The sequence below is a fragment of the Pararge aegeria genome, chromosome 17 (assembly GCF_905163445.1).
Source record: "Pararge aegeria chromosome 17, ilParAegt1.1, whole genome shotgun sequence".
In the NCBI taxonomy this organism is placed as follows: Eukaryota; Metazoa; Arthropoda; class Insecta; order Lepidoptera; family Nymphalidae; genus Pararge; species Pararge aegeria.
Window position 1 is genome coordinate 6369979 of NC_053196.1, and position 20553 is coordinate 6390531.

The 20553-nt window shown below is 33.6% G+C and overlaps 1 protein-coding gene across 1 annotated transcript in view; it reads left to right on the top strand.

The window, feature by feature from the left end:
- LOC120631202 (RE1-silencing transcription factor) overlaps window positions 1–20553 on the top strand; it is a 48643-nt gene that overhangs the window by 12070 nt on the left and 16020 nt on the right. The gene's annotated exons all lie outside the window — the stretch shown is intronic.

The following is a 20553-nucleotide window of genomic DNA, read 5'->3' on the forward strand; positions in this document are numbered from 1 at the left end:
ATTTCTTCAGGAGAGTTCCTAGAAGAAGTTTTTCGTTTTTTTCGGTCATAATTATAATCAAGTAGCTAATGATATTCAATTCTTCAATTTCTTAAATCATGTAAGTACTGCCTTCTGGTTTAAAAGAACTACATATATAAATTACCACATCACAAAGCGTTGTCTTTGTTTTGAAATTAATCTTGCGAATCTTAAAATGTAAATGTTTAAAGATTATACACTGCGCCCTACAGTAATTAAATTTTAATATTGTACATATATAATTTATGTGCGATGTTAAAAGATGATGTTTTAATAAATTCATTTTGAACAACATTTTAATGTTCTACAACGATGGTCATAGTAAGTATAGAGTAGAACCCAATTTATATGCACGTAACGGGCAGACGGTGTAAGTCAAGTTGCAGATGTTAAGCCGACTGTAGCCGCATCCGCTCGGCTACTTGGAATTGAAATATTTATAAGTTTCTAATCGTTCTAGGTACTGTTTCTTGGAAATTTGCCTATCTTAATAAAAGTGTTTTAAGTATTACGTGTGATAAACTTTAAAAAAAATACATATAGGTATTTATGTTTTATATAAATTCATCATTCAATATTAAAATTTATGCAATCTCAAATTATTTAAATAATTTGATTAAAGATTTAAGAAGAAAACGAAAATTTGTCTTTGTAATATAATAATAGTTATTAATATTATATTAAATTCGAATGTAGAAGAATTAACTGCCCTACTAAGAGCCTTTTTATTAAAAATAGACTTTAGACTTTCGTAAGTACGTACTTATTTTTGAATAAAAGTATTTTAATCGAATATCGAAATCGAAAAACAATAATATGTTATATTCCCACAGCAATACAGAGTGGGCTACGAATATCTATAAAATATAGATTTATAGGTTCTATAAAAAGCTGGGTTCTTTGGTATATCAAAAAAGTATTAATTGGACTTTTTATTACAAGCTATTATTCAAATATGATTGTATCTTGCTGCCTCGGCAAGATGCTTTTAAATTGATTTGTTCATCAATCAGGAACGAGGAAGAGAAATAAATCTCGTGGTTTATGTTTAAAAACATTATTAAGTTTTTTGTTACATTTTAGTAATATAAAGTTGTAAACGATATTTCGCAGTTTTAAAACATTAAGTTGTGAGATTGACTGAATAATTTATATCACTACACACACTTTATTCACTTTATAATCTGACATATAACTGGGTCGGCACTAAGCAATTAGAAATTTTTCTTTTAAATGAAAGTTTTCGTGTAGTAAAGGAACTGTACAGATAACAGGATCACGTATACGCATTTTAAATAAAATGAATAAACCCTTATTAATAAGAAAAATATAAAGAGGCCTTTAGGAAGCTGAAAAGATTCCTAGACATTAATATTGAAAAATATCCGATGCTAGCTTAATACCAAGATTTAAATTCACAACCATTGTAATCGGATTAGAGAGATTCCAGAATAAATCCTATAAAATATAAGTTATAACGATTTCGGCGGCTTGTTCGGGTTGTCGGCTTACGGGCTAATCAAAATAATTCTACTGTATAAAAAACAGAACCATATATTATGATGTTAGGTTAATATAGCTTTTACGTACAACCGCGCTTTGAACAATTTACATATTCATCGCATTATTATAAAATAAATAGTGAATATCGAATTCGCGACTGATTCGTTTGTGAATATTTAATAATGACTATATTCGTTATATTCGTATATTACATCGTATATTACATGAATTAAGAACTTAATAAAAAATCTGGCAAAATGTGAGTCGCATGTGATTTATTTTTACAGGTCACAAGTTATTATGTATTGAATACTCAAGGGGGTTTGTCTTTTTCAAAAGTTACTATATTCGTAGTAGTAGTAGTAGTTCCAAAAATTACTATATTTTAAATTACCGTGCAGTAGGTATATTAAACTTTTAATTTGTTACATTTTTGGGACTTTTTAATACTTTCTTCAGAGTTGTATTCGACCATTAGATACCTATACGTAGAAATAACTTTATGTGATTTTTAGCCTTATTGTACATCATTATTATAAAGCTTAATTACAATGAACAATCGATTATCTTATTATTTGCATTAATTCTTAAAATACACTTTAAAATCAGTAGAAGATTTCATAAAAATAAAACTTCGCCTTAACATTGTCCCGGTATTTTATTCAGATTTTATCGAAACGATTGGCATTTGACCTCCATAACCTGTTTTAAGTATGAATCAGTAGCATATTGGAATAATTTTTCACCTAAAATAGACTTAACGATTATTTATCATTCAAATAAATGATCAGAATTCAGATGATATGATATCTTTGAACTTTATTCAACGTTACCGTATGTGGTTTGCTTAGCTGACTTGGTACGGCAATGTTGCTAGCTTTTACATGTCATCCTTTAATTGAGATCATGTAAATTCTTTTAAAGCACTTTAACACTAATAATGTTATTTCTAACAAACTTTGTTAGTTCTCACTAAGAAACGTTTGCATCATTAAATTTTAGAGAGTTGGCAGATACAATTTTTTTAACAAGAAAGTGGTTTAATCCATTCTATAAATTTCCAATCAAAAGATAAAAATTAGAAACACGGGCTTAGTGATTTTTGATGAATCTTAATGCCTATGAAATATTCGTCTCGCTTTACTAGTTTGTTCCTCTCGCTCTGTAATTAGTTTAGAATCTGATGACTCATCGGTTTCTATTGGGGCTTTGGTAATGGAAGTCAGTATTGATACGGTCTGCACGAAAATTATAAACTCATCTACTTTGGTGATTTTACGTAACATCGCTTTTTGTTAAAGTTTAAAAAGTACTTTTATTTAAGTTATCTCTGAAGTAGGTGTAACATACTAACGACAGATATCTTGTATTAAAAGGTAACATTTGATGCATTGATCTTCGTAAATACCTTTGGTTTTAATTTATTTATTTTATTTATTGATTGAGTAATGTTTTCCTCTTATCCTCAAAGCCTACTTGTTATTTCTAAGTCATTTCCATAATTTAAAGTAAAGATTAATTAATTGATTATTGCAGTAAAATTAGCTTTAGTTATAAAGGTAGATTTGACCATATTAGTAGTTTATTTAGAAACATCCCTTTTTTTTCGGACACTACACCGCGTCCATTAAACTGCCGAACTATTTATTTTTTGAATCCCTCTCTGAATAGCCAATGACAAAAAATAGCTTTTATATAATCATCGTGAAAAAATCTATAATTTAGTCAAAAATAAACGAACTCATGTCAAATAAAATTGACGCCTTATCACGCATAATTATAGCGACTCTAAAACCTTTTATATTTTAATATTATAAGTATGCTAATAAGATCCATAATATTGATATTTTAAGTTGTCAAAATGTACACTCATTAAAACGATGTGACTTATTTGAAATTTGGGTTAATTTGATTAAATATTTCTAATAACTTGGAATTAAGAAACAAAATTAAATACTCCACTCCACATACTCCGCACCATAATTATTTGCAGCACCTATATTTTGTGTCGCCACGTTATGTTATTATTATGATTGCCTTAATAATCGAGATGCATGGAAGACTATTATCATGACGGGTTATTATCCCGAATGTGTAATTAATAACCTTCGCATAAAAAAATACATCATGTACCGCCTTTGAACCGCCAAGGACAAGACTCTTGCACGCTAATTTTGCGGTTCGGTGAAAAAATGTATATAGCTGACTCAAACATGAACCGTAGCATAGCAGAAACGTATATATATAGCCTACATTATAAAATTATTATTGATCCAAAAATTGAAACAGCTATTGAATACGAAATGAGAGCTAACTGGCCTTACGTAAATAAATAATACGAAACCACATTTTTATCTCATGTCGATCGGCATAAGACGTATGATCAGAATTTTTAGCAGTAATTTTTAAAATTCGTTTAAAGAAAATAATGAACGTGTCGCCTCGCTCCACAATTTACATTGGATATAATTAAAAAAAACATAAAGACTTTCTTGTTATTATACGAAGTAAAAAAAACTCGTGTATATACATATATGCGTTATATATGCGATTCTTAGGCGCTAATCAGAACGTTTTTTTTTCGCATTCAAATGAAGTTAAACTGAGTTATAGGATATCAATTAATTCTAAGAATAAGATGATTGTTATTGCAGAATGAATCTTGTGTTACACGCTTAACTTTAATTAAAATTCACTGTGATCTGATTGTCAATTCGTCAAAAGATCTAAGTATTAGAAACTTTGATCTAAAAGTCTAATATAATCACAAACACAACTAAATCGACTTATAAGACAAAAACATTATGACATTACTTTAACATCGCATCACAATTTATAACGCACATAATATCTAATCAAAGCGGCAATGCACAAGAATTCCATCATTAATAAGTCAATGATAGTTGTTCCCACTGGATACAAGTGGTCAACGATACAAAAGTATTCATATAAACCTGTACTCATCTTACAAATACAAGATATAAAAATACGAGAACAACATGTACCAGGGAATTTGATATAGGCAACCGAGACCAAGTAGAGCCGTAGTAACATTAATTTGCTTGCAACCCAAGTAATTTTCTATGAAAAACTGGTTTCAAATGTACCTTAAGAGACTTATGCGTTGTTTTAAAACGTTTTTTTAAACTACAATGTGTTTTTATCGTGTTTTTATTAATTCAATAATTTTATTTTCATTGCTATATTCGTTGGCTTTGATACCATATCGCCTATTATAAAACTGCGCAATTGAGTTTTATAATCTCGCTTTAATTTTGCATTAAGTATTTTTATCTTAAAGCTTGTATGCAATTATGATTGGACCAAGACCACATATAATGGGTCCGGGCAAGCCTACTCGGTCGTTCCGATCGCTCAAGGGTCTGTAGCAAAAGGGATATCAAATTAATACTGAATCCATAATAAATCAAAGTGGGCAGGTGGACGCGGTCCCAAGAGCAACATTTCGCCTACGGACATCTTTAGAAATTATCATCTTGGACCAATACGATAATAACGTAGCGACTTATGTCCTTACAAGATCCAAATTGGTGGCAGGAATCTATAATATTCGAATCACTTGGAAACGATTTTGTTAAATTTTGCTCCAGGTATTTGAAAACATTCACGCAACTGCCACGAAAGTTTGCATCTCCAAGTTAATTACATTCTTGGAAATATCCTCCACCCTTTGTTTGTCGCGTATAACTTACATTAAGTATATTTGTACTTTACTTCATCAATATTGTCAATTTGTAAACACTTTGTGATTCGGTTAATACTTAAGCTACGAGTGTTTCGCATAATATCATATATTTTAATCACCTATATTAATGATTTGTGTTGTTATTTATATTTATTTTTGTACTTTAGACTAATCATTGTATAGGTTCAGTTGCAGATGAGTTATGTTTAAAATACTTAATCGTGACTGAGGTTATAGAATAATTATTAGTTGGCAACGCCATATGAGCGTTCGTTGATTTCATATTATATTATTTTGAAAGCTCTTTCTGAACGTTCGCTTGTTGTTACACAACTTTTGGTATTCTCACACGCTTTGAGAAGGTTTTTTACGTGCTTCATTTACAAACTTATTCTACTAAGTCGTTTACTTTCAAAGACTGGTCTTGGTTATGGGTTACCCCAAACATAAGATGGCTCTTGTTATCTTCCTCCAGCAACTTCTATCCGTTTCATTCCAAGGACACTCAGTGATAACCATTGTATTAGATTTAGTATATCATCATATACAGCGTGTAATCGAAGGGTACATAAGTATATTTCATAAGGAATCGCCCTGCAAGAATATTGAATCATAAGAAGCATATTTATTTTTCCATACCAATTGATTCAAAACATTCTATGTGTTTACTTATGACAGCCCTATTGAAGACAAAAGACCGACACGTGCATAGTACCTACTCTGCGCAACGCGAACTTAATAAAGTGACAGGAGTCACTTGATTTAAATTTTGCGTGTGTTTGTGTGTGTGTGTTGTATGTGTAATGTGTTTTTAGGGCTGTGTCTGATTTATTTGAGTATAAACTATGGCAGTGATTTACTCAAAAACTATGTATTTGCGTTTCTGTCAGTAATGTACCTCAAAGGCCTCTGAAGCAATTTAATTTGCACGTTTCATTTGCACATTGTACGTCAAGATTTAGCCAATGACCCCTCATCTTGTAAAATTGAATATATAGTCTAAGAAATACATGGGAACAGATTGACCAATGCAAAACAAACTTGACTATTAGAACACTCTTCTACAGTCGGATAATAATGTACAGTTGTTCAGACCAATTATATTGTTCCTAAGCTAGTATTTCTTGAATTTATTTAGTATACACACACACCATTATTACCAAATCAGTAAGGACAGGTAGGGGAATTATTCAAATTACACATCAGACGGTTGCGTGTGATTGCAAACGCTTTTTTGTCTCAGAAACCGTACCAATTAAATTGGGTTCTCGCGTGATATTGATTTGAGATATATTAATGGCATGTAAAAATGTCTGGATTATCTGCTAAAAAAATTCCATTCCGTGCTCGTGCCAACTTCTTTATATTCAGATCTGTGAAAATTACTGAACTGCCTTTATGGAAACTAACTGACGTATTCGTCAGTGACGGTGAGAGGAATCCTTACTAATATCATAAATTCGAAAGTGTGTTTGTTTGGCCTTCCTGTACGCCTTTACTCAGCAACCAATCAACTCGATGTTTAGTAACATACGCTAGATTTTTCCAATGAAAATCAACGATGCCATTGTATTTGGAAAAAACCTTAATAGTGACCGACGAAGAACATGGGCATTAGATATTCTATAAATGATTCATTTGAAGCTTAATTAAATGAGTGCACAAAGTTATTCAAATTTGAATTTCGAAAAGATCCATATTCTGATCGGTGTATATAATTTTAAGGGTTACAGCGAGGCAGCAGAGATAGCCTAGTAAGCAGCGAGACCCTTATAGTGGTTCGGATTAGTCTATTTTTCGGGTAGACCCAGCTCGAGGTCTCTTAATTCTCTTAATTATGTACGTATTAGCAATTGATATCTCAATAATACTTGGTAAAGAAAAACATCGCGTAGAAACCTGCATATCTATTGGATTTCTCTTTAAATACAATCCGCACTTGGTAAGTGTGGTCTAAAACCACAGAATTAAGAACATACAGAAACCGTGTACAAGACCTATATCGAAGCATCAAAAACCACTTCACTAGTGTTTCTCGAACTGGCGGTTAGTTACTTCTTTCCATTTAGCAGTTGACTGTAATTTTTTTTTTTTATTATTATTGACAACGCACACTACACTCATCTAGCCCCAAAGTAAGCGTAGCTTGTGTTATGGGTACTGAGATGACTGACGAATATTTTTATGAATAATATACATAAATACTTATAATATATATATAAACACCCGCTGAAAAACATTCATGCTCATCGCACAAACATTTTCCAGTTGTGGAAATCGAGCCCACGGCCTTGGACTCAGAAAGCAGGGTCGCCGCAAACTGCGCCAATCGGCCGATTATTGCATTTTACCTCTAACGTTCTAAACGTTTCCCTTAAAATGGGGAAAATAGGAAAAGTTTGTGAGCTAGCAATATTCCACGGGTTTGAAGTGAGACGTGCGCGGGGCGTTTTCACAGTTTTTGGACACAATGCACTGCATGTAATAACGGCTGAATGAGGGTTCCGTATGTTCTAGTAATGCCCATGCAATGGTTTGATAATGATGATCTCATGTCACTACAATACAAAATTAAAGAGAAAATTTTTATACCTTTTATGGTAGATACCTACATCTCAACCTTAAACTTAAATTGAGATTTATTAATATCAGTTTTATCATCTTGGAAGTGAATTACGTAAAGGTGAATGCAATACGATTATTGCATTCATTAAATGTAAACAAAACATTAATATTCAATTAAAATTCAACCGATACCATCGCTTCCATTAATCATACTTTGGTAGTTCGTTAAAACTGTAAACCTGTCTTGTGGTTGCTTTTTATCTCTACTCAAAATAATTTGTATTTATTAATTAATTTGTGCTAGTTAAATATTTTTGTTATACTTTTAACGAAGTGTTAAAACCCTTTATAATCCTTCAAAGGAACTAAGTAACGTTGTTTCTTACATCTAATACACCAAGATTGATTTTATTATTCTTCATGCATATATTCCTAACTATGCCCTCAAACAATTGAAAATTCAACTGTTATGTATATTGAATGCCATTACCTGGTATAAGCTTGTTGTTTGCCTGACTAAGCAAAACCGTCTTTAGTGTTTTCAAAATAAAGTCGAATTTAGCGATGTACTAAAAAATTGTATCCTTAAACCAGCGTGGGATGACAAGACGTATGCTTATCGTCGATTTAGCATTTCTCCGCTACTTAATCCAGTTTTTAAAAGCCATTAAGGTTGTAGTAGCGATACGTATTTGGTACTGGTATTTTGAAACCTCGCGGTCTGTGGTCTAAATGCTAGTATCATATGTCTGGGGCAACAGTGGTTTTGCGTTCGTCATGATACTCTTGGGCCATATTGTAACACAGTTCTTATTTCATTGTTTGTTATTTCATACGCGAAGTACCTATATATGTAGCATTTAGAATAGCAGTTACGGCTTATGAAACATCAAAGTACCTACTTGATCCAAGCGTTTTATTTTCTAGTCCGTCATCGATTTAAATAAAATCACACCTTATTTCCTTATCAATTCTGATCCGATTGTTCAAACCCTTTTAATAACAGATCAGAATTTATTTGCCGCTAGTAAAAGTGAGAAATCACATAAAAATACTACAACTGAATTTATTGAGTCGTATCTGGCTTTGAAATAAGACTTGGTGGGTAGATCGTAAAACTTAATTTGGACTACTGAGCAACACATTAGCGTGAACGTTTTTATTAAATGCACACATCAAAATTTACATAACATCCCACGTACCTTAATTTGAAGAATGTTTTTCAATGCCACCTTTTTAGTGCTATTCTCCTTTAGAGATTAGAGTACCTACTTCAAATGAGTAGTTTGATATTCGTAGTTGAGACATCACATGTATAACGGTCAAACTATTACCTAACTGTTTTAAAAGCTTACAAGTTAGGGCAAGGACACACTAGGGTCAGCAAGATTATCCTGATGATGATGATGATAATTCTACTAAAATTATAAATGCGAAAGTTCGTAAGGATGGATGGATGGATGGATGGATGGATCTTTTACACAAAAACGACTGAACAAATTTGACTGAATTTTGGAATGGAGATAGATCATACCATGGATTAACTCAAAGGCTGATTTTTATCACGGGAAAATGTACGATTCCTGCAGGATTCGTGAAATTTAAAAAGATCGCCGTACGAAGCCGCAGGCAATAGCAAGTGAGGGTGAATAAAAATTTCACTTCGAAGTCCACTGGCATTAGGACAATCACTCCCTAATTATATTAAAGCTAGTGAAACTATAAAGGTTACCTTCTAATACTTCTAAAAATTTTAGATTAAATAAAGCACATTTTAGCTTTGAACCAATGCTGAATCATATCGGTACATCTTAGTTTATTAAATTACACAACTATAATTCAAAACGAAGCTCTCTCCAAGTTATTTTCCCATAATATTCGAGCAAAGCCCATCTCTTACCGAGAGAGGCTTACTCAAGAGTTCGTACAAAATATTCCGAGTAGTTTCGAGGAGGTAGAGCAAACAGTGACCGGTCTTGGACAAACAGACGCCATCACACACGACCTCTGAGCCCACACAGAATATTGACATAACGTATTTGTATATGAATATTGTAATTTTATTAGACGCTATGTCGTAGAAATAAATCCACATATTCATACAGTTTGTTGTTCTAACTTGTCAGCTTTATGTGAAGCTTTTGGTAACATGGTGTTTAATTACCATCATCGTAATCATATCAACTCATTACCCGCCCACTACTGGGTAAGGGTCTCCCACAATGAGAAGGGGTTAAGGCCTTCCACCTAGCCGGCCTAGTAAGGATTGGTGAACTCCACACATATTTGAGAACATTATGGAGAACTCTCAGGCATACAGGTGTCCTTACGATGTTTTCCTTCACCGTTAAGTGATATAAAACGCAGATAACTTAGAAAAGTTAAGAGATGCGTGTTGGGATTCGAACTTGGCCCCCCGAAAGTGAAAGTGACGTCCTTCCCACTGGGCTATCACCGCTTATCACCGCTTCATAACCATATTGTATATATATATATTCATCTGCCTCGGTAATTCGTGATTAGCTAGCTTAACTACGGAGCTTATGGGTTTGCTTCCCAGATCGCGCTAAGAATGGCATTGGGTCTTTCTTTTAAAAAAAAATTATTGCCCGCCTGGAGTTAAGAAATTGGCGATATCTACCCCGGCACCTCCATATCACGTTTACCGGTTATTATCACTAACATATGATAAGTACACGAACGTAAAATCCAACTCTCGTTAGCATCGATTCTAAAACGCATTCCTTAATTTTGGTGAACAATCTTGTGTCCGCTTTTGATACAAAAATAATGAATGTGTCATAACGTCGGATTATAATTACAGCGGTGTCAAGCTTGAATTAAGAGCACCTTTCAAATGTCAGAGCGTGACAAAACACTGCATCACTATTTCGACGTCTTGCCAAACTTAAAAAGACCTTAAAAATTTCTTTTAACTTTCGATTTGCTTTGCATGCATTTTTCAGCAAAGTTGTCGATTATAATATTCCTTTAGTTAACTAGATTTAATATTAATAGGGCAAACTTGAAAAATAAAGATACTTTTAGTCTTGCATTAATCTCGAAATCGGAATTCCATTTTAGAGCGGCGCAATCGCCGAAGTATTTTTAACTGTCAAGCAACAGAACAGGTTTTAAGTATTTCGAAGTCTCATTGTTATGAATATAAGAAGAAAGGTATCCCAGGCAACTGTCTCTTGACCATTAATCATACGGCGATGCCGAGATAAACTCTCGTGGGGACACTCACAAATGCGCAGGCATGCGGTTAAAGATAGGCAGGTAAAAAACCCGAATCTCGTTTGTTTACTATCGACTTTTTGTAGTAGCAGAGCTTTATGTGACAGTGCTAGTCCGGGGAAGTACAATCGCCATTCTTATTTCTGCCGCTAAGCAGCATTGATAATAATAATAATAATATATAAATTTATAAACCAAAATTCACAAGTAGACTTAAAACTATTATGGTGTAATCAATTGTTGCAATGCTGTGTTCATATATTTGAGTCTTAGCACCTACGCCTCAAATTGATGGACACAGGGCGGCAAATTGCAGGACGTGCTCCTTGCATGCCCTGTAAAGTATTGCTCTGTTTATAGACGGTAAAAAAAACTATAAGCCGTTATTGCCGTGGAAACTGACTTTCGGTTTAGGGTCCATGGAGGTGGGTGACAAGACCCAACTGATAAAATATTCAGGTTTCTGTAAATTTATATCAGGGTATACAGGAGCACTTATTGATCGTTTCTTGGGCAGTAAATTTGATGAGTATGTATTCATTAAATAATTTTGCGTCTTTATTTCTTCAACAGTAACAATATAAACATATATAATTATTTCTTTTTATAATATGTACACTATATTTTTTTCCGACTTGTAACGATCTTTACATTGCTTTTTAGTGTAGAGTGTGTTTTAGAAACATAAAAAAGCGTGATAAAATAAATAAATAAAGAAAGATCTTGTTTCCGTAAGTGTGCGTTTATTAGTTTCTTAACAATTTAAAACAATCTTTATACCAAAAAATAACGAAAAGATGGTTAAGCGTCTTAAAACATTATATGGTGTGAAAAAATATAGTGTACCTGGCCAAGTAAAATTAAAGAAATTATTATAGGACTTGCTACGAAATAACAAAAATATCATGCATGTCAGTTAAAATCAGTGCTATAAAAAATGCTATGTTCTCATAGAGATATGGAAGCGCTGACCTTTAAATGTCGGTTAAAATCAGCTTTTATAATACACTGAATTTTTTGCAGAATACGTATGAATTTAAAATTTAAACACCCTTCGACTTTTAATATTGTCTTTATACTAGCCTAGCCTTTTCATTTGATGTCCATGTTGAGGAAGTTGTGAAAAAAAAATGTTATTAATCATTTTCGTAGTGGCGGCCATCTTGACATTCAAATTTGTGATACTTAATAGTATGAAACTACACAAGTCTCGCATTTGATACTCGTATTGGTTGTAGAAAATATGTACTAATCCTACATTTTCTGGCGATGGCGGTTTCTTGGACCAAATTTCACAAAATAAAACTAAAAATATTCTCGACTAATTCACCTTTCAGACAGAAAAAAAACAGTCAAAATTGGTTCATCCATTCGGGAAATATGTTGCCACAGACACTTACACACACACACAGACACGGCAAACATATAACCCCCCGTCGTTTTTACATCGGTGGTTAAAAAATAGATACCTACCTACTTACTTTAAAAAACCCTATCAAGAATCTTAATAAAATAATTTCCAGCATATTACTACAGACGGCTTTTAATAATTCATGGTACATCTACGTGAGTAGGGGAAGGTTCTTACTCGGGAGATGTTATCTGCGTCGATGTCCACAGGGTACGAACGCCACGCCGAACCGGTTGTCCTTGGTTGTGAACTCGTATAGCCATGACTTTCCCATAATATGTTCCGTGTGGTGTAAAATAGTGCTTCACTAGCTGTTGTAGGCGACTTCGTTCACGTTTTTCAGGGACCGTTTGATTTCTTGGGATGAAAGGTATCATAGGTTTGTCTATAGGATTTAAGCAATTTTTTATGCTAAATTTTGATCTTTTATGCTGCTGAGCTTCTGCTGCTGCGGTTTGTAAAAGGAAATTTTTTGAAACCCCTCCGTAACGATTCCCAGGTGCTTTTCTCGAATATAAGTAGTATTATTGACTATTGTGGTAAATTGCCGGAAGATCGGTTCACCCAGTAAGCTGTATGTGTAACAAATAAACAAACAGACGTTAGGATATATTGTAATGCCACGTAAAATTATGTAGTTTATTAGGTACTACCTTTTATCTCCTCGCGTTAATGAAGATTTTGTCAATTAATTCTTTGGATTGTCTTTTTCTAAAAGCAACTTTGCTATCCCACGGAAAAAAACTTATTTTTCAATGAGAAAAGTATCCTATGTGCTTTTCTGTGGCAAAAGGCGTCTCGAAGTAAGTTTGTAGTTTTTAAGGGCCTACACGGGTTACACAACTAACCTAGATCATAAAAGAGGTATTTGATAACAATGTAGTTAAAAAAACCTCTGGTTACCTTTTGTTGGTTAAAGCTGTAACAAGCGTATTTCACTGGATATACAACTGCCCGTTAAAGTATAATACAAAACTATAAATAAGATTTACAAGCGAAATTACGTTTTTTTTAATTTTTATATATTTCCAACTATTCTAAGATACAAAATATTTGGAAGCTCATTTCAATTTTAAATGTAAGGATTAAATCGCGACTTTAATACCTTTAACAAAGTGGTTTTTCGATTGAATTCATACAAAAAAGACTCGAAGAAGCCTTAAGCCAGTTCTGAGGAAATAATCGCGTTATTTATTGCCGCTGCCTGAGAAGAACCATCTTTAATCTCTTTTAAGCACGTACACAATCATCAAAATAGATGTGGGAAATAGTGACTCTTATTTCTATTGATATAAAAGCTAGAATGCAACGAACACTTTCATCGACAATATAACACGATTTTATGAAAGATTAAAAACACCGATCGTTTCCTAAACATTTTCGATAGCAATAATAATTTAACATCAAAGTAGATTTCAAACTAGGTTCGGACTTAATAAGACCAATTAATATATGATAACCGGCCTTTTAAAGCTAAAACAGTATTAATAAAATTCATACTGTAAACTTCAAACGAATCCGGTATCAGAAATCGTGCTTGTTTATAGCTAATTTGTATGCTTATGTGTTTATCTTCGCTTCTACTGAGTTTGACTAAACAGAAAGACTATCATCTTCTATACCATCATCTTCATCATCAATATCAACCTATTATCGATCCACTTCAGGGCAAGGGTCTTCTCTCAAGGCGAGAAAGGTTTTGGCTGTAGTCCACCATGCTGGTCAAGAGCGGATTAGACACACAAACACACGTCTAAATCTCTTTTATAGGCAAAATAAAAATAAATAATGCTTGGTTGGAACTGTTTTGCCCGTAACATCCCTATCCCTATCCCTATCCCTACTAATATTATAAATGTCAATGTAAGCTTGTTTGTAACGCTTTCACGAAAAAACTTTGTACACATATTCTTGGAAGTGTTAGAAGTGATATAGGATACTTTTTATCCCGAAATTAAGCTCGGTTCCTTTGGGAGAGGGCATGAAAGTTTTTGACGATTTTACACCATAACTCCGACAAATTGTAACTGATTTAAATAATTATTTTTTTACTATATAAATATATATATACATATATAAAGGTGTTGTAAATATGTGTTTAATTTTGCCCAAACTTTGTGTAGATCTGATGAATGTGGTTGGAGATAGAGGACAGAACTCCTCAGCGGACAGCAGCAAACCCCTCATTTAAGGCTTAGCAATACTGAATACTTTAATTTTTTTTAGAACAACAACTAAATTGAATGCCACATCAAAAAACAAATTCAAACGCGGACGAAGTCGCAGAACAGCTAGTAATTTTCATACATTACATTTAGACGGTTACAGATTTGCTAAACTAAACTACTTTTTTTTGCTAAACCTGCTGATTTTATATCAAGCGAAGTCGCGGTCAAACATGAGACCGTAATATAATCTCCAGAGTCTAGATATGGATCAGAATCTTCCACCGATCGATTATTTTGCTTCAAGTACCACCACTTAGCAATTTCAAACACAATATCCAGTTACGAAACATACAGGGTCTACACTTAATGTTGATTGCACATTGGGAGACAAGCCGCAAGGGCGGTTAAAGAATTACCGCTTTGCGCATTTCAGCTCTACGCGGCACGCGTCAATTGAAAGTAAAAGAACTATACGCTGCATTTACCTTCAGTTGACAAATTTATATATTATGACGGTTGGCTGTCTAAATTGAAGGATCTGTAGACCTGGATGATTGGCAAGTGTTTTATATATAACTTTAAGTAATAAAATATAAATACTTAATAACCTAAAAACTTCGTACTACGTAAAACTGCCTACTACTGTATTGAAAGTAATCCGAATTGCATATTCTCGTGCCTTCAAGATTACCGATTTTTTAGACTATTCGGCTAGTTGGCTAGCAGTTATATAGGCAAATTGATTATTTAAAGCACGATTGATGACTATATGATTTACCCAGCTGTCGCTGATCGTAGCAAATAAAGCAAATGTTTCCTTATAATGAATTTTTCCAATATGAGCAATATTGGAAAATATCATTCAAAATTCATCCAAAATTCATCAGAATTCACTTACACCGTGCACTTCGACAAAAATGTGCGTGACACGGCGATCTTACGGCTGCAACGGCTTATCTTGTAATGTGCAATCGACCTGAAACTACCAGACGAAAGCCTCAATAGACATCAACGATACAAAATTACAGACGATTACACTCAATTACAACCGGTACTAAAACTGGATTTACGATAAAACCAAAATTAACGCTCTCGTCCACCTCATGGCCTAATTGCATCTCGACTTGTCATAAATCATCCTTTTGGATCGAAACGTAAAATTGTAACAAGAATTCCGCGCCTAAGGCTTCAACAGACTAACAATACAGACAGTCGCTGTATGAATCGTAACTATAGAAATCGTAGCTTTAGGTTTAAGTCGGCGAACGAAGTTATCACCATCCCCTTACAATTATGTAAACATATATGTATGAACGCTTCAAAAGTGCCTGTGATAGGCCTACATGAATAAAAGAAATTTTGAATTTGAATTTGGACAAATTGTGCAATTTTTAGACCTCCCTGGCAAAATTTGTGAACGATATAGTCAGAAAAGTAGGAGATCCCGGGTTGGACCGGCCGGGTAATTTGGGGATCTATATCGACTATCCGATTTTTCTTCTTGTCTGCACGACTAGCTGCAGGAGATAATTATATCCCCGGGGAAAGAATAAAAAATTATCGTCTCCCACAGCTTTTTTAATTCTCAAAGCACTGGCGCACAAGTGGAAATAATATCCAAACAATATATTTGTAATAATAAACGGGGGTAAACTTCTCCTATTCCATATTCCTGTGCATGCGGACACGTTTATTATATTCCTTGTCAGGGGACATAATCGGGGGATATAATTTTTGTCTCCTGCCCGTGCTAGCCCCGCTGGTTAGGGGTTTCAGCCGTGGTCAGTTTCCACCCTACGTATAAACAATCCCATGCGTCAGTTAGCACGTTAAACCGGCACTCTTATCTATTGCGGTGGTTGATGTTCAAAATTACTTAATGAGAACTTAGGCTCGGGTCACTTAGATTTTGTTAAGAACGAGACGTGGCGTGGACAAAGGGTGGAATAACACGCGCCACACCACAATGACAACACTTTGGATATTTCACATGAAACATAATATATAAACTTTATATAGTAGTTGTAAGCCGTGGTTTCTCGTGGTAAATGCCGACATCGTTTAAATAGCGTTGCAACAGTGTTGAGATACTATGTACGTCTCTTACTAATAAGAGTCCTTTTCGCGCCCTCTGGTTACACTGCTTTGTCACTCATTTGTACATTAACGATCATTACACTCTGCTATAGTGAAACTATCAATGGTCACCCACTTGCTTATGTCTCAAAGACCGAGTAAGTAAGATATATTATATGTGCCCAATCCCACCACGTCCACGGCATATCCTCGCCCCCGTCACTTCTTTAAAACCTGCGTCTAACTTCTGATTTAATAGTCCTGGGACTCGACTCGCGTATGTTATGTCGAATCCTTAATTGGATTCATACGCTGGACCTATCAATATTGTTTGATTAATGATATCGAGAGGCTTCAGTTTAATTGCCAACTGAGACCGTCATGAATCAACTGGCGGAGCCATAAATCTGATAACTTAAACTAGTTTCAATACAAGCTGTTAGGTTTTCAAAGCGTCTACCGAGTTTTATACTCTATATTTTAGGCTTAATGACATTTTGTTCGTTTTTACTGTAATCGCATTGGGTGATGTTTTTATCACCATATTTGTTAGTGTTTATGTAAGTTTTCGCTGGGGCATTAATTAGGCCACGCTGTTGTTCTTGGATGGGTGGGTTTACTATCTTGTACCCAAACTCCATCGTCTCTGAAATGAACATGATGTTGGAAATTTCAATAGGTAAAATTAAGGTATACATAAGAAATTATTTGTATTGGCAATAGTTAGTAGGTACTTTTAGATCACAAATACCCATGTGTGATTAGTTAAAAGCAATCCTTCCTCAAACAGGATATTACACAAAAGAGCAGTATTTTTAGAATTCTCGAATTTTATTTATCTTTGGCAGATATAAAAAGTAGTTAGTAAAACTAAAAGAAGTAAGGTACAACAGTTGCAACCGAATCTTAACTAAATGTGGTTCAACTATTATATTTTAAAGAACACTTAAACTTTACAAACTAGCAATAAATAACAGTAAAGTGTAACATTATCTATTTCTAATAATAATTAAAGACTGGTTAAAAGTGACCTAATTTATATAAATAATTATTTTACCACTGGTGAGTGCCAGGTGTAACTTATCATAAAATAAGTACCTACGACAAAATTAACTTAGGAGTAACTATCTAGGTAATTTAATATTACGCTTGATATAATAATACCTGTATTGCTTTCAAGTCAGATAGTGTATTAGGATATTTTACACCAATGATTATGTGTATTGTCATATTTCAGTAATATAATTGGCAAATTTATATATGGGGTTCCATTCGGTAAATCCGCTGCCATATTGATTGAGCTCTTTACTTGATTTCATAGTAATTTTAGGTCTCTGATACCCTAAGCGTAGGCATGACTTAACACCCACCATTCGTAGAATTGATGAACTTAGTTGATCGTGAGAATTTTTACGAATTCTGTATGCAAACTTAGGCTTATGTAAGTGCTACATAGCGTTTGTAATTTGGACTTTTAGTAGGTATTCTAACACATTGCATTTTTTTTCATGTGAAATTTAATATTATTATTATAACAACCCTGCTATGATCGTCCAGACACATAATTATGTCGCGATTACCTAGGGCCAGTACGGCGAATAACAAACGTTAACGCGCGACGTTAGGGCGCATTTTAGCTTGTGCGCACGATATTTAGGTAACTACTAAAACGTAAATTTTCTAGATTGAAAGAATGCAACGTCTATACATAATATCTTAAATATTAAATCTCTACGGATACAAGATTTAAAAAAACATATTTGAGTTTAAAATAAAACAAAACGATAGCAACAAAGTCGGTCTATGTTATGTTTATTTGAATCCTAACTAAAAAAAACGAAGTCTCAAATTTCACAAATATAAACTTTAAAATTGTGTACCGAATTTATTCAAGCGCGACGATGATAGTATCAAGTGTCCGGATATTTTTTTAATCACCAGGCGCCATTGTTTTTTATTGATCAAAACTGCTAGACAAAACACAAATATTAGGATTAAAAAAGCAAAACGACTTTTATATCACTAAGCTTCGGATACCTCCTAACTGATTTTTTTCTTAGAAATACTGTGACCTAAAACTCAAAATATTGATTAGTAAAAAACATGAAAATATATATAAATTCTAAGTTAATTCACATACATTACAGAAATCACTTTACTGTCTCAGTTTACTCAGGTGATCTCAGAAATTTGAGGATTTTATGTTCTTACATGAGAAAAGCAGAAGGATATAGAGCTTAAACTCTCTTTACTGTTTTGTTGCGGGTCGGCATTGCTAAACGTTTATTGTCACATCAGTTAGTTTTACTAAGCGAAAGCTCTTAAATTAAATAAGCTTTTAAAACAACAACAAAACTATTACAATTTAGATAATTCCTAAGCCATTTTTGGCGTTATCAGGGAATATGAACCTTTTGATATGGATTCAAAAATGCTACAACGAGGCAGTTAGTTAAATTAACTACAATATAACTTTCGAATGATATACTCTAGTCTATGCAACTTTCTTAATTAAATAAGAAAAGAACTCAACCGTAACTAACAAAGAAATAATCAAGAATACACATGTTCACATTCAAAGCACAATAAAGTCATGCTCACAAAGAGAATGTTTAAAACGATGTAACAAGAACGAGAGTTTTGACTCGATTTTCAATAAACAATGTACTTTGTTATTACGTGCGTAAATAGTTCAGTTTTGCATTATTTGATATATACATAATGTATCGATGTATTTTGCTTAAAAACACCACAAAACTCTTCCGAAATACGCCTTAAATACATTTCGCTTCGATACCGGCACATCATCAGGAGATGTTTGTCGACTTTAAAAAGCATTTAGTTTTTTGCAATTTTGCGTTGTGAAGTAAAAAAAAGAACTAAACATAAACTTAATTTAATTTAAGGTAATCGCTGATTAATGAATATTAATATAAGTTTTTTAAAGAAAACTATTAAAGAATTATATATCATGTGGGTAATTCCAGAGCGTTCAGAAGCGGTGATAGCCAAGTCGGTAAGGCTTCGACTTTCCTTTCGTAGAGACCGAGTTCGAGCCCCGGCACGCGCCACTGACTTTTCGGAGTTATGTACGTTTTAATTAAGCATTTCAAATAACAATTGCTTTAATTATATATGTATGGTTTGCGCGGGTAAAAATTAATGACTATAAATATTGTTTATAGTAATTTTTTTTTTTTTTAATTTAATTATAAGTTCTATCTATTTTGATAATGTAAATCTGCCAGGCGGGACGCCCAATGTCAACCAATTTATTACTAGACTCTAGAGAAGTCTCTTGCAATATAAAACTTTAATAGTGAGTACATGAAGTAAGTAAAGCACCTGATACCGTCGCAAGTAAGCACAATGAATGTTTGCGTCAGTCAGAGGTGAAATTGAGTGTGAAGCGGCAGCGGGCAGCCGTCGCTCCCATTATGCCGGGCTGTGACCGCGCCGATAAACCGGCTGTGGTAGCTCTGCTGTATTATGCTGCCTTGGTACTTTATTTAACAGCTGTTGAACATTTAATAGGTGTATATTTAAGCTTATAGAGAATATTTAAGAGAGCTATACGAGAGGGAGCCGTTTCTCAGCAGTGATATTAATAGAATGGGGATTATGATGAAGACAGTACTGATGCCCGTTTTTACTAACGGCGAACTAGGTAATGCCTTAGTAAGTTATGCCTAATCTAAGGAGAGATCTAAGGAAACCTAGCCTATTCATCAAATGCCAACCAATAGATATCACCTTAGTGTTGGCGAAACGTTATTTTTTTTATAGACTTCGCCTTAATCATTAGCCATTTGATTTAGGCAATTCTAAGGTTTAGTGAAACGGGCATCAATGTGATTGTATTT